The following is a 17,166-nucleotide window of genomic DNA, read 5'->3' as shown; positions in this document are numbered from 1 at the left end:
GCGCCACACCTCCCGATTTTTTTGTCGGCATATATATATATATATATATATCATCTCCCAATTCATAAGGCCTTTAGTGAATAGTATTGAAGGTGGCAGAAGCTCATAGGATGACAACCAAAGAAGACAAAAATGTTACTTTGCCACGAGGGAGAGAGAAAATGAGTCTCTCTGCATCATCTTCTTCGTTGGGACAAGGAGGCTCCTCCTCCTTCAGCAAACCATACCTCATTTCCGATAGAACCAGAGGTGTGGCAGCACAGAAAATCAGACTCCTGGGCTTCTTTTCCGGCTAGAAGAGGGGCGGCCGTCCTCTTTGCGCCATAATAGGTTCGCCCTTGATAACAGGACGCATTCAATATTAAAACTCTAACAAGAAGAAAAAGATCAGGATTTAATTCAAAGATTAAATTCTTCAACCTTATCGGTTATGTACTTACGTAAAGAATTCGGGTCATAAATTTCTACTTTTTTATTGGGTCAAATAATTTTCTATTGGTTGAACAAGTCTCTGTAGCTGGAGCCTGGCGCATACGAAAAATCTCATCACTGATCGTCCATATTGACCTTCAGAAGTTATGGCTTCAAGTTGACTCATAGTACATTATTAAACTCGTCCATACTCAACTTTTTTATATCGACCTTCAGAATGGGTATTGGGTATTGAAGCTTTCAACAGTTGGCAGACATAATATAAAAATGCAGATAAATGACTCTTTGTTTCCGAACGCAGATAATATTTTTCTCTTGTTGGAAAACTCAAGGGTATTTGATCATTTCAGATTAAGATGAGATCGATCGAAGAGTTGTCTACTTTATCTTACTTTTCACATAATCACAAGTCCTACCTATTCTGAATCTCAATTTGGATATCATATAGACAAAACACTGTTCAAATTGAAGACTGTTTAGTCATCTAAATGTATCAATATAATGAATAGTTCATTATAAATCTTTTACTTGGTGTCTACACCGTGAATATGATTCATATATTTAGATGACTAAACGATCTTAAATTCGATTAATTCTTTTTGTTTAGATGATCTTCAAATAAATATTAAGAAACTGAACCATCCCAATGTAAAATTTGTAGAACATGTGCATTCCTCGTTGGTGGAATGCAAGGATTATCCATTCTTTTACGTACATACGCAACTTTTGGTTTCATGAAACGGGAAAGGGATTCTCTCCGGATCCCTTCCACCAATTCCACCAATCCGGACTCTTGAAATTTGATCAAACGACTAAAAACAGGGCCCCCTTTAAAAGTTATAATAACTTTAACCGTTGGATCAAATTTTAAGGGTTCTGATTGGTGAATTTGGTGGAAGGGAACCAGAGAGGATCCCTTTCCCATGAAACGTGCTTTCTTTTAAACTGCAGACCATGACCTGGTCTTTAAACTAGGACTTCAAAATTCAATTCGAATTTTAACCCTTTACTATTCTCATGAGCAAGAGGTCACATTTGGTGCGATGACAAGTGCCTTCGCCCATGAGCGGTAGGTCTCGGGTTCGAGACTTGGGAGCAGCCTCCTCATAAATGGGGGTAAGGCTAGCCGACATTCACCTCTCCCAGACCCTACGTAAAGCGGGAGCCTTGTGCACTGGGTACGACCTTTTTTACTATTCTCATGAGCAAGTACGTAGACACCATATCCCTTCTTCCCTTCCTCTATATAAACCCCATGCAATATTCCAGGAAGGGACAACTTAATTATCTCGATCGATATCAAAATTCCCAAGTTATGGCAATGAAATCTTCAAGATCTTTGCTCTTTGGTGTGCTGCTACTCATTGGCTTTGCATTGACAAATAGCAAAGCTGCTAATACGGATCCACCTGTTCATTGCGAATTTCTCAATCGCAACAGTTTTGAAACAGGGTTCATATTTGGCACAGGTTCTGCATCTTACCAGGTCAATATATATATGTATTATATATATATATCTTCTGGGATTATTTACCATTTTATTGGTATATTTTATACATGCAGTTAGCATCCATGCATGAATTATAATGTTGACATCTTCCTTGCGTGTGTGGTAGTACACTTACGAATATGCATGTATGTATATTTCGGTATGAAGGTGCAGTAAAAAAAGATGGAAGAGGACCATGCATATGGGATACCTACACCCACAAACATCCAGGTCTGTGTTTTAATCAATTGGTAATATGAAAACTTTAGCTACTTCATTTCAAAGGAGTATAATTAGCACCTCATTCTTTTCTTGATGAGGACAAGTATACCTAAAAAACTCCAACCCCTCTGATAACCATGCAATTTGTTGGGAGACAAATAGTACGTGGTCATATGATATGTACAATATATGTATATACTTCATCAATACGCATGCACATAAAGTACTTTGCATATGATATGGATTTCACCATTATGTTTTTGAATACGTGCAGAAAAAATCGCCGATGGTAGTAACGGAGACGTTGCTATTGATCAATATCACCGCTATAAGGTCTAGAATCTCATCACTTTGTTCTCTTGACCGTTTATACTTGAAGGGCACATGTTAACATATTAAATTGGAGCCTTTATAAAAAGCACAATATAATGAGATCCTCAATATTTAATTTTAAACTTTTTTCTTATTATGATATATATCCTTTTGTCATTCTAGGAAGATGTGGGGATTATGAAGGATATGGAGTTGGATGCTTACCGATTCTCTATTTCATGGTCCAGATTATTACCAAGTAAGTTGCTCCACATCCTCATATTTGGTTGGGACCAATGTCAATATATATTGTGCATAAGAATTATTTGTCCTACGAGAAAATTATTCTCTTTATATACTTTTAACTAAATTAATGTGATCGAGTTATCTACTGTATAACCCTTATTTTTCTTGTTATTTTTGTTCGAATTAGATGGAACGTTAAGTGGTGGCGTTAACATAAAAGGAATTGATTATTACAACAATCTCATCGATGAACTCCTACGCAATGGTTAATCATCCTACCTTAAACAATTATTACATGAATTTTTAGAACATCATTCAATCAGGCTTTTAATTTGATTTTACTGATCATGTATATATAGGATTAAAGCCATTTGTGACACTCTTTCATGGGGATGTTCCCCAAGCTTTAGAAGATGAATATGGTGGTTTCTTAAGCCCTCGTATTGTGTAAGTGAACACAATTTATTCTCTCAGTGATAATTTGATAAAATACATACTGATATTCGTAACATAAATGTGTATCTACAGCGATCATTTTAAAGACTATGTTATAAGGAATTTGGTGATCGAGTCAAGCACTTGTTCACGGAAAATGAGCCATATACTTTTAGTTACATGGGTTATGCTGTTGGTACTCAAGTACCGGGACGCTGCTCTTCTTGGCAAAACCTAAACTGCACCGGTGGAGATTCAGCCATTGAACCATACTTGGTGGCACACCACCTTATTCTTGCTGATGGAGCAGCTGTAGAATTGTACAAGAATAGATATCAGGTTCTATAACTTTTGTTCTTTTTTTTTGGGGTCAGATTATTGGCTCCTAATTGAGAATTCTATATGAATCATTATTATTGAGTTGTAATACAAGAGGGAATACTCTCGGTAGTGAGATAATCTAAAGGTTGTATCTTTTTCCACAACTCCTATTTGTTCAACCAAAATTCATATTTTTGTGTAAGCAACTCAAAAAGGCTTGATAGGGATAACATTGATGTCAGACTGGTTTGAGCCTGCTTCGGATTCAAAGCAAGATAAAGATGCTGCCTTACGATCTTTGGATTTTATGTTTGGATGGCAAGTGTCTTATTAAATTACATATCAACCCAATTACATGTTTACTTATGAATTGAAACATTGATACTACCTAGCTAGCAGTACTCTTTATATATAATAACATAATTAGGCTAATATCCGGAATTGTCATGTTTTGTAGGTTTTTGGACCCATTAACAAGTGGTGACTATCCACACACCATGCGATCAATTGTTGGGAAACGATTGCCCAAATTCACAAAAGAACAATCCAAGTTGCTAAACGGATCATTTGATTTTCTTGGAATAAATTATTATACTGCCAGATACACAAGTAGTGCACCCAAGAACAATTCACTACCGGCAAGCTACGTAACAGATTCTCGTGCTGATCTTACAAGTGAGTGCAAAAGGAAACTTAGTTTGAATAGCTTAAGTTCTTTGTACTTCTTTGCCTAGTTTAACTTCTTGTTTACTTTAATTATATTCTAATATTTACACCAATTGTATTCTAATGTTTGTAAATATTGTGGCAGCTGAGCTTAATTGAGTACTCATTGGTCCACAGGTAAATATCAAATTTATCATTTTGAGCTATTTGCATTTGGAGGAGTAGTTTTTTTTCGCCAACATTTATGTATTATCTTCAAATGGTGTTGCAGGCTGCTTCGGATTGGTTATATGTATATCCAAAAGGAATTCACGATCTTGTGCTTTACACAAAGGAAAAATATAATGATCCACTCATTTATATTACTGAGAATGGTATGTAATACAAACTTTTAAGCCTTGATTAATTGCAAAAGTTTCACATATTTATAGTGGTGTAAAATGAAACTACACGTTTTCTTTTAGTTTTAGAGGAAGAAACCAAATTTAATTTTTTTTGTGTAATAATATGCACATAGGTGTATCAGAGTTGAATAATCCAGAACTATCACTTGAAGAGGCCCTTCATGATACCAGTAGAATTGATTACTACTATCGTCACCTGTGTTACCTTCAAGTGGCAATGAAGTAAGTAGTTATTAACAAAATGATTAAGGCTATATACTGCCTAGCCTTCTTATGTTATGGTTATTTAATCATTATATTGACCAAACCCATTTGTACATTTGTGTGTGTGTGTGTGCAGAAATGGCGCGAAAGTGAAGGGATACTTTGCATGGACATTGTTAGACAACTTTGAATGGACTTCTGGATACACTGTCCGATTTGGTTTAAACTACGTGGATTATAAAGATGGGCTGAAAAGATACCCAAAACTCTCAGCACACTGGTTTAAAAATTTGCTTAAGAAGAATAAATTCAAAGAAAGCTACATTTCATTATAAACATTTGAGTGGATAATTTTTTTTTTTGATGTATTTATATTTCAATTCCTTATGCATTTGTATTTCCTTGCAATAATGTAAACATTCTTTGAGATTCAATAATTCAATAAAGCTATAAGTGTTGTGAATGCTACAATAAAACCTTTCTCTATAAACGAATAACTTATTTGTAGTCATAAAAAGTTTTGGTCCCTGTTTGGGTTTAGGAATAAATTTCACATTGTAATAAGTTATCATTTTAATTGGTCCTGTTGTAAGGAAACTCAGTTCGACATAGTAGTAATTGTTAATAGGGAACTTTAACGAAAAACTCTTGGTACTGTTCACTTTAACAAAAAACCACAATTTTACACTAAAATGTCAATCCTGGTGCTATTCACTTTACCTTTTATTTTGTCGTTATCGTTAAAGCTCAAAGTTTTCAAGCTTTTTTCATTAGTTTTCCTTTGTTAATAAGGACAATAATAAGCTACGCCACAAATAAAATATTAAGATGGAATAATTTTATTTTATTTATTTATTAATTTTTTTTGAGATAATACTGCAGCTTTGAGCTTACAGGTACGTAAGTAAAACCTTGTCAATATCTTCTTGTTGAAGTCAAAATATTTCTAACTCCTCAGGAGAATCATCTTTCCCTTCTTGCCTAATTGTATTAATGATTATTTTTTCAATTAAAGCGTACTCTACTTTTTACACAACTGAACACAAATGTTTTTAGTTAGCTGACTTTGCATATGACTTTGGGTTACATGACAATTTTGATAGAAGAAAAGAAAAAGTGTACGCTTGAATTGGTCGAAGATTGTATTGTACATATTTATCAAATTTACTTAGAAAGAAGAATTAAAGAGTTTTAAAACTTTTGCTATGTATTATAAACACCTATTTTTAATTCTTTGTTGAACATAAGGATGCTAATAGATTTGAATATGTTCCACCTGTTTAACACAGTTTTAAAACATATGGCATCACGCGGGCTCAATTGCTTGTAAGAGACTATTTACAAATAATGTTGATGCACAAAATAAGTGAGACTATGGAACGACGTAAAGTGTCAAGTTTGTCACCTTCTCAAAGTTAATCCCGTCACCTAGTGAGGATAATATGTAAAGATATAGAGGGAGATGAGTTCTAATTAATAGTGAAGAGTTTACACAATACACACGTTCAAGCATGAAATTGGTTCCAAGTGAAATATCCTGTAATTAAAATTCTATATATGCTTGACTGGCTAGTCATCAACACTAGTCAACAAAGATCACGTTTGTCAATTAACCAGCAACGGAAATAATCAATTTAAAAACTAGGTTTACAGAAATGTCCCTAGTTAACTGAGGTCCAGTCTAATATAAATGCAAACCTTGATAAGCTTGGATGCATGGACAAGTCTATATGCAAGTCAAGATGATCATCTATCATCATTCACAAGATGAAAGAAATAAATCCAGGGAAAGCAATAATACACACAGGATGTTTTTGGCCGGAAAAAAGTCACCTCTAGGGTTAAAAACTGGGGACTTTCCACTGAGTCCAATCCACTAGTGAAATCAACATTCTTACAATGTAACCACACAAGTTCAATTCCTAGTTCCTAATCTATGGAGCAACTTGTACCCTTGTGCAACCTTCCCTTTCACAAGAGGGATTCCTTCGGTCTTCAGGAAGTGGCAGCTCTTCCTGAGCTCTTCATCTTATGGCACCGAAATCAAATCAACTTATGCAAATGATGTTATGATGAAGTTGATGGCTAGTCAGTTTCAACAGTCAAACACTTGAAAGATGAAACTAACGTGAATCCAAAAAGTAGTCAGCTCAAAGATTTGAAACTAGAAAAGCTTGACCCAAAACAAAGATCAAAATCACGAAAACAATGCCACATTAATATGCAATGATCTGGATAATCAGAAAATATAAATCTCCTAGCCAAGTTGAAAAAACCCTACATTAAATTTTTATAGTTGGGCTTTGTTTTAGACAAGACGGGGGACAAGAAAAACCGCGCGTCATGTGTAAAAGCAAACTGGAAAGATCTAAGGCTGAAAAACCATTTTCGATAAAAAGTAGTCATATGGCTCATTTGGGTTGTCTTAAAGTGTGTGCCCAGCTCGCGTGATAGCAACGAGAAGTTTTGACAACACAGAACCAGTAGAAAAATGAACTGGACATAATGACATGAAATATATATGAATGAACAAACATTTGATGAGAGAAGTTAAGCTCTTGAAGTGATATTTCCAGCAGCATGATCCCAAAAGTTGCAATTTAACCCTAAATCTAACGAGAACATGTGTGGTACAATTGATTACATTTAACAAGGGAAGCCAAACAATAGAACTAGACTTCACAAAGCACAATCATTATGAGTGAGTTCTAATGACGAGTTTAAGTGCAATAATGGCCATATAAATTGTGCATAAGAATTATTTTTCCTACGAGAAAATTATTCTCTTTATATACTTTTAACTAAATTAATGTGATCGAGTTATCTACTATATAACCCTTATTTTTCTTGTTATTTTTGTTCTAATTAGATGGAACGTTTAGTGGTGGTGTTAACAGAAAAAGAATTGATTATTACAACAATCTCATCGATGAACTCCTACGCAATGGTTAATCATCCTACCTTAAACAATTATTACATGAATTTTTAGAACATCATTCAATCAGACTTTTAATTTGATTTTACTGATCATGAATATGTAGGATTAAAGCCATTCGTGACACTCTTTCATTGGGATGTTCCCCAAGCTTTAGAAGATGAATATGGTGGTTTCTTAAGCCATCGTATTGTGTAAGTGAACAACATTTATTCTCTTAGTGATAATTTGATAAAATACATATTGATATTCGTAACATAAATGTGTATCTACAACGATCATTTTAAAGACTATGCGGAACTTTGTTATAAGGAATTTGGTGATCCAGTCAAGCACTGGTTCACGGTAAATGAGCCATATACTTTTAGTAACATGGGTTATGCTGTTGGTGCTCATGCACCGGGACGATGCTCTTCTTGGCAAAACCTAAACTGCACCGGTGGAGATTCAGCCATTGAACCATACTTGGTGACACACCACATTCTTCTTGCTCATGGAGCAGCTGTAGAATTGTACAAAAATAGATATCAGGTTCAATAACTTTTTATCTTTTTTATTTTCGGGTCAGATTATTGGCTCCTAATTGAGAATTCTATATGAATCATTATGTTTGAGTTGTAATACGAGGGAATACTCTCTGTAGTGAGATAATCTAAAGGTTGTATCTTTTTCTATAGCTCCTATTTGTTCAACTAAAATTCATATTTTTGTGTAGGCAACTCAAAAAGGCTTGATAGGGATAACATTGGTGCCTTACGATCTTTGGATTTTATGTTTGGATGGCAAGTGTCTTATTAAATTATATATCAATCCAATTACATGTTTACTTATGAATTGAAACATTGATACTACCTAGCTAGCAGTACTCTTTATATATAATAATATAATTGGGCAAATATCTGGAATTGTCATGTTTTGTAGGTTTTTGGACCCATTAACAAGTGGTGACTATCCACACACCATGCGATCAATTGTTGGGAAAAGATTACCCAAATTCACAAATGAACAATCCAAGTTGCTAAACGGATCATTTGACTTTCTTGGAATAAATTATTATACCGCTAGATACACAAGTAGTGCACCTAAGAACATTTGACTACCGGCAAGCTACGTAACAGATCCTCGGGCTGATCTTACAAGTGAGTGCAAAAGGAAACTTAGTTTGAATAGCTTAAGTTCTTTGTACTTCTTTCCCTAGTTTAACTTCTTAATTACTTTAATTATATTCTAATATTTACACCAATTGTATTCTAGTGTTTGTAAATATTGTGGCAGCTGAGCTTAATGGAGTACTTATTGGTCCACAGGTAAATATCAAATATATCATTTTGAGCTATTTGCATTTGGAGGAGTAGTTTTTTTCTCCAACATTTACATATTATCTTCAAATGGTGTTGCAAGCTGCTTCAGATTGGTTATATGTATATCCAAAAGGAATTCACGATCTTGTGCCCTACACAAAGGAAAAATAGAATGATCCACTCATTTATATTACTGAGAATGGTATGTAATACATACTTTTAAGCCTTGACTAATTGCAAAAGTTTCACATATTTATAGTGGTGTAAAATGAAACAACACGTTTTCTTTTTTGTGTAATAATATGTACGTAGGTGTATCAGAGTTGAATAATCCAGAACTATCACTTGAAAAGGCCTTTCATGATACCAGTAGAATTGACTACTACTATCGTCACATGTGTTACCTTCAAGTGGTGATCAAGTAAGTAGTTATTAACAAAATGATTAAGGCTATATATTGCCTAGCGTTCTTATGTTATGGTTATTTAATCATTATATTGACCTAACCCATTTGAACATTTGTGTGTGTGTGCAGAAATGGTGCGAAAGTGAAGGGATACTTTCCATGGACATTGTTAGACAACTTTGATTGGAGTTCTGGATACACTATCCGATTTGGTTTAAACTACGTGGATTATAACGATGGGCTGAAAAGACACCCAAAACTCTCAGCACATTGGTTCAAAAATTTGCTTAAGAAGAATTGAAGAAATTCAAAGAAAGCTAATGTTCATTATAAACATTTAAGTGGATTATTTTTATTTTTTTTTATATTTCAATTCTTTATGCGTTTGTATTTCCTTGCAATAATGTAAACATTCTTTGAGATTCAATAATTCAATAAAAAGCTAGAAGAGCTGTGAATGTTAGAATAAAACCCTCTCTATAAAGGAAGGGTTCTTATACAAAATAGTCCATGAGATTTGCATGATCAATAGAAATGGTCTCTGAGATTGAAAATCAATAGAAATGATCACTGAGATTGAAAATCAATAGAAATAGTCTCTGAGATTGTCTATCATCCATGCTTTTGGTCCTTCCTTTAAAAACTCTTTGGGCAATGTTCAAAGCTTTGTAACTCAATCGTTTCTTAACCAAATGTGACCCATAATATATAAAAATGAAGATAGGAAAGTGTAGAATAAGATTATACCTATTTGGAAGCCCAATGGTTGCCGGAGATGGCTGGAAAATAGCCTGCAAGGTGACTCGTCTGCGAGAAAACTGGAAAACTCGCCGGAAACTGGGCAAACTTTAAACGTTCATAACTTCTTCAATACTCAACGAAATTGAGTGATTCAAAAATCCAAATCATACTTATTGATGAGATAAAGAGAATGTTACCTTTTTTGAAGGCTAAATGACCGTGTTTTGGTCGGACAATGGCTCAAAATTGGCTAACCATTTTCGAGTTAGCCACTTTTGAGCAGTTTTTCGGCCAAACCACTGCCATTTAGCAATCAAGAAAGATTCCATTCTCTTCGTCTCATTGGGACGTATGCTTTTTGTTTTTGAATCACTCGATTTCGTTGAGTATTGAAGAAGTTAGGAACGTTTAAAGTTTACCTAGTTTTCAGCGAGTTTTTCAGTTTTTCCGCGGACTAGTCACCTTTCAAGCTATTTTCCGGCCATCTCCGGCAATCATTGGGCTTCGACATAGGTATAATCTTTTTCTGCACTTTCTTATCTTCATTTTGATATATTATGGGTCGAATTTGCTTAACATCGATTGAGTTATGAAGCTTTGAAAATTGCCCAAAGAGTTTTTAACGGAATGACCAAAATCATGGATGGTGGACCATCTCAAAGACCATTTCTATCGATTTTCAATCTCAGGGACCATTTCTATTGATCATGCAAATCTCAGAGACTATTTTGTATAATAAGCCATAAAGGAATAACTTATTTGTAGTCATAAAAAGTTTTGGTCCCTATTTGGGTTTAGGAATAAATTTCACATTGTAATAAGTTATCATTTTAATAGGTCCTACTGTAAGGAAACTCAGTTCGACATAGTAGTAATTGTTAATAGGGAACTTTAACAAAAAACTCCTGATACTGTTCACTTTAACAAAAAAACCACAATTTTACACTAAAAAGTCAATCCTGGTACTATTCATTTTACCGTTATTTTGTCCTTATCTTTAAAGCTCAAAGTTTTCAAGTCATTTTCATTAGTTTTCCTTTGTTAATAAGGACAATAATAAGCTAGACCACAAATAAAAACCACATTGGAGATGATACTATAGCTTTGAGCTTGCAGGTATGTATGTAAAACCTTGTCAATATCTTCTTGTTGAATTCAAAATATTTCTTACTCCTCAGGAGAATCATCTTTCCCATCTTAATTGTATTAATGATTATTTTTTCAATTAAAGCGTACTCAACTTTTTGCACAACTGAACACAAATGTTTTCAGTTAGTTGACTTTGCATATGACTTTGGGTTACATGACAATTCTGATAGAAGAAAAGAAAAAGTGTACGCTTGAATTGGTCAAAGATTGTATTGTACATATTTGTCAAATTTACTTAGAAAGAAGAATTTAAGAGTTTTAAAACTTTAGCTATGTATTATAAACACCTATTTTTAATTCTTTGTTGAACATAAAGATGCTAATAGATTTTAATATATTCCACCTGTTTAACACAGTTTTAAAACTCATGGCATCACGTGGGCTCAATTGCTTGTAAGAGACTATTTACAAAAAATGTTGATGCACAAAATAAGTGAGACTTTTAAACGACGTAAAGTGTCAAATTCGTCACCTTGGCAAAGTTACTCCAGTCACCTAGTGAGGCTAATATGTAAAGATATAGAGACAGGAAAGTAAACAGAAGATGTACCTGGTTCACCGTAAGTTGGGTTACAGCCACGAGGGTAAATGAGTTCTTATTAATGGTGAAGAGTTTACACAATACACACGTTCAAGCATGAAATTGGTTCCAAATGGAATATCCTATAATTAAAATTCTATATATGCTTGACTGGCTAGTCATCAACCCTTGTCAACTAAGATCACGCTTGTCAGTTAACCATCAGCGGAAATAATCAATTTAAAAACTAGGTTTATAGAAATGTCCCTAGTTAACTGAGGTCCAGTCTAGTATAAATGCAAACCTTGATAAGCTTAGATACATGGACAAGTCTATATGCAAGTCAAGATGATCATGTATCATATACAAGATGTAAGAAATAAATCCAGGGAAGGCAATAGTACACACAAGATGTTTTTGGCCGGAGAAAAATCACCTCTAGGGTTAAAAGTAGGGGACTCTCCACTGAGTCCAATCCACTAGTGAAATCAAGATTCTTACAATATAACCACACAAGCTCAATTCCTAGTTCCTAATCTATGGAGCAACTTGTACCTTTGTGCAACCTTCCCTTTCACGAGATGGATTCCTTCGGTCTTCACGAAGTGGCAGCTCCTTTTGAGCTCTTCATCTTATGGCACCGAAATCAAATCAACTTATGGAAATGATGTTATGATGAAGTTGATGGCTAGTCAGTTTTAGCAGTCAAACACTTGAAAGATGAAACTAATGTGAATCCAAAAATCGGTCAGCTCAAAGATTTAAAACTAGAAAATTCCCTAAAACAAAGATCAAAATCATGAAAACAATGCTACCCTAATATGCAATGATCTGGATAATCAGAAAATATAAATCTCCTAGCCAAGTTGAAAAAACCCTAGATTAAATTTTTATAGTGGGCTTTGTTTTAGACAAGACGAGGGAGAAGAAAAAGCACGTGTCATGTGTAAAAGAAAACTAGAAAGATCTAAGGCTGAAAAACCATTTTCGGTAAAAAGCAGTCAGATGGCTCATGTGGGTTGTCTTAAAGTGTGTGCTCAGCTCGCGTGATAGCAACGACAAGTTTTGACGACACAGAACCACTAGACAGAATGAACTGGAAATAATGACATGAAATACATATGAATGAACAAACCTTTGATGAGAGAAGTTAAGCTCTTGAAGTGATATTTCCAGCAGCATGATCCTAAAAGTTGCAATTTAACCCTAAATCTAAGGAGAACATGTGTGGTACAATTGATTACATTTAACAAGGGAAGCCAAACAATAAAACTAGACTTCACAAAGCACAATCATTATGAGTGAGTTCTAATTACGAGTTGAAGTACAATAATGACATTAGGAATTAATTGTAGGAGAATAACCTCCTTGTATAGTTGAGGAGAGTCTTCGGCTCCCTTTCGCGATTGATATGGGACTCTAGGAGTTTTATTCTGGTGTTGACACGTTTTACGTTGTGATTGGTCTCTTGGAGAGGAACTCGTGTGCTTCTAACTGGTGCTCGCTAGTTTCGTGAGTGATGAAGTATGGTACAAACAACAAATATCAAATTTTCATAAAGCTCTTAAATCTCGATTTTATCTATTCAGACGAGATTACTTTGCCTAGTCTCGATTATGGTCATTTACTTTTGTAAATCTTGTTGTTCCCTTTGAATCCATATAATATGGGCCAAATTTGACAAGATCACAACTACAGTTAACTCGAACAATTTAAACAGTCCAAAACATGAACTTTGGGGAATATGACAGTGATAAATAACCTATGAACCTGTAAAATAACAATTCTTTAATCATTTTTCTTAATTCAACGTCCCTCCCTTCTTTAATGTTCCAACGTAACGACGACTGCAAAATATAAGAGCACTGTCATGATTATCCATATCACCATACCAATTTACCATGTTATTTATACAATAGATCATATTTCAAATATGCAAATAGGTGACAGTCCATTAACATTCGCATGAAAAAGCAGGGATACCAAGATCTAATATGCTACGAAGAAAGCAACGGCGTGGTTTAGTTAAAAGATTACCTCCATACCTTTAACGGTAGCATCCTTTGCAACCATTGATGCTTTATACTGTGGGGACATTAGAGTCACCAGTACAGTTTGCCAACCTGAAGTGTACGCGGAGAACTGCGAATCCTATTGTAACAAATTTGTGATTCTATCAATTATAAAGAAATTAGCGATAATGATAATGCAAATCTCTATCATAAGTAGCAGCGGTCTCTCATACAGATCAGAAATTAAGGAAATCATTTGGAAGCTATATCAGTTATATAAACTGATCAAATAACTTCCGAGTCCAAGCATTTTTCAGCATCGTTATTACCTTGAGGTTAAGTTCCCTCTGAAGACTGGTGTTGAAAAGGCTTGTCGCAAGCCAATTGCATGTAGATAAAAAACCTGTAGAGACATACAATGGAGAGAAAAGTTTACTACAAAATATGTAAGCAGTTATGATGGAAATGGCCACATCAATATACCTCACTAGTAGAAAAAACTACTTGCACGACAAACGTTTGCGCGACAACGAAAAAATCGTTGCGCAAGATAGTTTTGCATGATGGAAGAGGATTTTAGTCGCACAAGAAATGTCAGCTTTGCGCGACGCATAACTTTGTTGCGTAAATAAACTTTGCTAGACGAAAACAATACACTTGTCGCGTCTATTAGAAAAACCGCGGGTAAATTTTTGGTGCAAAAAACATGCATGACGAAGGGTGAATCTTTACGTGACGAAGGATTCGTCACGCAAGTCACTGTCAGAGGAATCAATGTTGTATTTAGTGTAGATGTTTGTGTGACACAGCATTCGTCGTGCAAAGTCCCTAACCTTCCTATAAATATGCCCTTATGCTAACCTTATTCTTCACAGTTATGTTCGTGCTGTGATGGAGGATAAAAAATGGGATGAGAGCGTGCCCGTCAACCCGTATGATTTGAGACAACATGTGGAGTTCGCGCATGCGATTGTAGTAGCCATGGGGAATAATTGTCCTACTGCTAAGTGGCGTTCTTGGACATATGTGCCCGACAATGTCAAGAAGGTGGTGATGGATGAATTATTAGTAAGTATGCTGTTGATGGATCAATAATTAATTTTGTGAATTTTGTTTTGTTATATGTTGGAATTAATTATTTGCATATATGTGTAACAGTGTTAGTATACTCTTGATGATGATATGAACGAAGAGTTGATGAAGTTGATGGAGAACTGTAATCGTCTGTCGTCGCGCAAGACCACTTAGCATGACGACTACTACTATTCGTCACGCAAAGGGTTCTTAACACGGTCAGACTGTCAGTCACACATTAAATGCTTGCATTTACAGCGGGCAGTTATAACAACCTAGCGCAACCAAGTATTCGTCGCTCAAAATGTGTCGAGTTTTATATAAACACAATTTTAGAACCTTATTTTGCAAAGGTTTTATATCAAACGATGGCCTATTCGGCTTTAGAGTCAACGAAAGGTTGGGAAGGAGAAGGTTCTCGTGAAGAGAAAGGTAAAAAAAAAATTATTGTTGAGTTAATTGTTTTACATTTGATATGGTTGAAATTATTGTTTTAATAGGCTATTACATTTTAAATTTTTGTGGTAGGAAACAAAATGAAGAAAGCTGTGGTGACATTATAGAGGTACTGACGTAAGCGTTTGCGCTCGTTTGCTAACAAAAGTTCAGCTGAAGCTTACGGCGAACTTATTTGCGATATAGGGGGATTGGTGCGGGAGAAATGTTGTGTCGAGTTTAAATGTTGGAAAATGGTGTCTGTGGACGTGAAGAACTTCATGGTGCAGCAGTTATCGATAAGTTTATATTAAAGAATGTGTAATTGTTTTGTTTAAAAATAACATTTTTGCAATATTTAATTTAATTTTATTGCAATTACATTTTGTTTGGGATGTTGATGAAACTGATGAGAAGCAACGGAAGTATGTCGACAAGCTTTTCAAGAAGTAGTTTCAGGAGTGGAAGTTAGATGTACAGAGGGCTGCAGAGCACGCACAAGTTGACATTAGTTATAATATATATTTTAGTTAATAAATTAGTTTTAATAAATGTTTTGGTAATATATAATTTGGTTTGATAATTTTAATTGGATAAAAACAAATTTACATTAAGAAAGAAAACAGAAAAAAAAAGTAACTTGCGAGACGAATATAGTGTTCGTCGCGCAAATAGATTACATTATTAAATTATAAAAAAAATGAAAAAGAGAATTTTGCAAAAAAAAAAAAAAAGGATACTTGCCCAAGGAAACTTGAGCAACGAATTATGTGTTTGTCGCACAAAGTGGTTCTTCCAAAAGTAATCTTGATAACCTGACGTTAGTTGCAGAAGGAGAAAACTGCAGTTTTATGTAGATTTCTCCCCTGCAATTTTTCCCTTCGTTTTTCTTCAATTTGGGATTCGTCGGTCCCATTTTCTCTCAATTTCTTCCTCTAAAACTTTGTCCATCTAAATCTCTAGGTTGATCGACGTATTTCGTTGTGTTTGGTAAGGGTTTTATTTTTTCTTATTTTCATTTAAAATTATCAATATCACTTCATACTAGCACCGTGAAATTCGTTGTGTATAGGGATATTGTGTGTGACTAGCATTCGGTGGATAACGATTTGGAAGGTATTCTTTTAATTTTATTTAAAAAATATATGAATTAGTTAAAGTATATTGAAATTATGTTGTGAAATTTTTTTATATTAAGTTGCTAAATTATATTGATTTTTATGTTATTATTATGTTTAATGTTGAATTGTATATGTACAAATTTGTATTTGACATACAAATATGTGTTGTGATGTACAAAGTTAATTGTAATTAACTTTGTACTTGTTTTATTTAGTAAAACTTAGGGCTGGTTTGGTATTGCTGTGCTTTGAAAAAAAGCTGCTATGAGAATAAGCGGCTGTTCTGTGAGAATAAGCGGTTGTGAAATAAATCAGCAGTGTTTGGTAAACTTTTTTGTAAAAGTGCTTTTGGAAAAAAAAGCAGTCTGATAGTGGATCTTTTCATTAAAGGAGCACTGTAGTTCTATGTGCTTTGAAAAAAAGCCAGTTTTCCAAAGCTACAAATTACAGCTTCAGCTTTTTCCTTTGATTTCAGCTTATTCTCACAGCAGCTTCCAAAATAAGCCTTTTTTTTTTAAGTTTACTAAACACCAAAAACACTCCCAGCTTTTTTTCATAGGAGCTTTTTTTAAAATCACCTCAACCCCAAACTGGGGCTTAGTTTCCCGTTTGAGGATTAGTTGGATGTCGTGCTTGAATTGTTCCATTATTTGGACAGTTTGGGAATGCAAAGTTACGCGGCGTAGTTTACGGTTAGGATTAGGTTTCGATCATGGGAATTTTGGTGTCATCTCCGTACGT

The 17,166-nt window shown here is 34.5% G+C and overlaps 2 pseudogenes; both read left to right on the top strand.

Moving 5' to 3' along the window:
- Window positions 1-1,747: 1,747 nt before the first annotated feature.
- LOC103419724 (beta-glucosidase 13-like) lies at window positions 1,748-5,073 on the top strand (annotated as a pseudogene).
- Window positions 5,074-7,354: 2,281 nt separating this feature from the next.
- LOC114825105 (beta-glucosidase 12-like) lies at window positions 7,355-9,674 on the top strand (annotated as a pseudogene).
- Window positions 9,675-17,166: the final 7,492 nt, after the last annotated feature.

Source organism: Malus domestica, chromosome 05, assembly GCF_042453785.1.
Source record: "Malus domestica chromosome 05, GDT2T_hap1".
Classification (NCBI taxonomy): Eukaryota; Viridiplantae; Streptophyta; class Magnoliopsida; order Rosales; family Rosaceae; genus Malus; species Malus domestica.
This window is presented reverse-complemented; position numbering and strand designations above follow the sequence as displayed.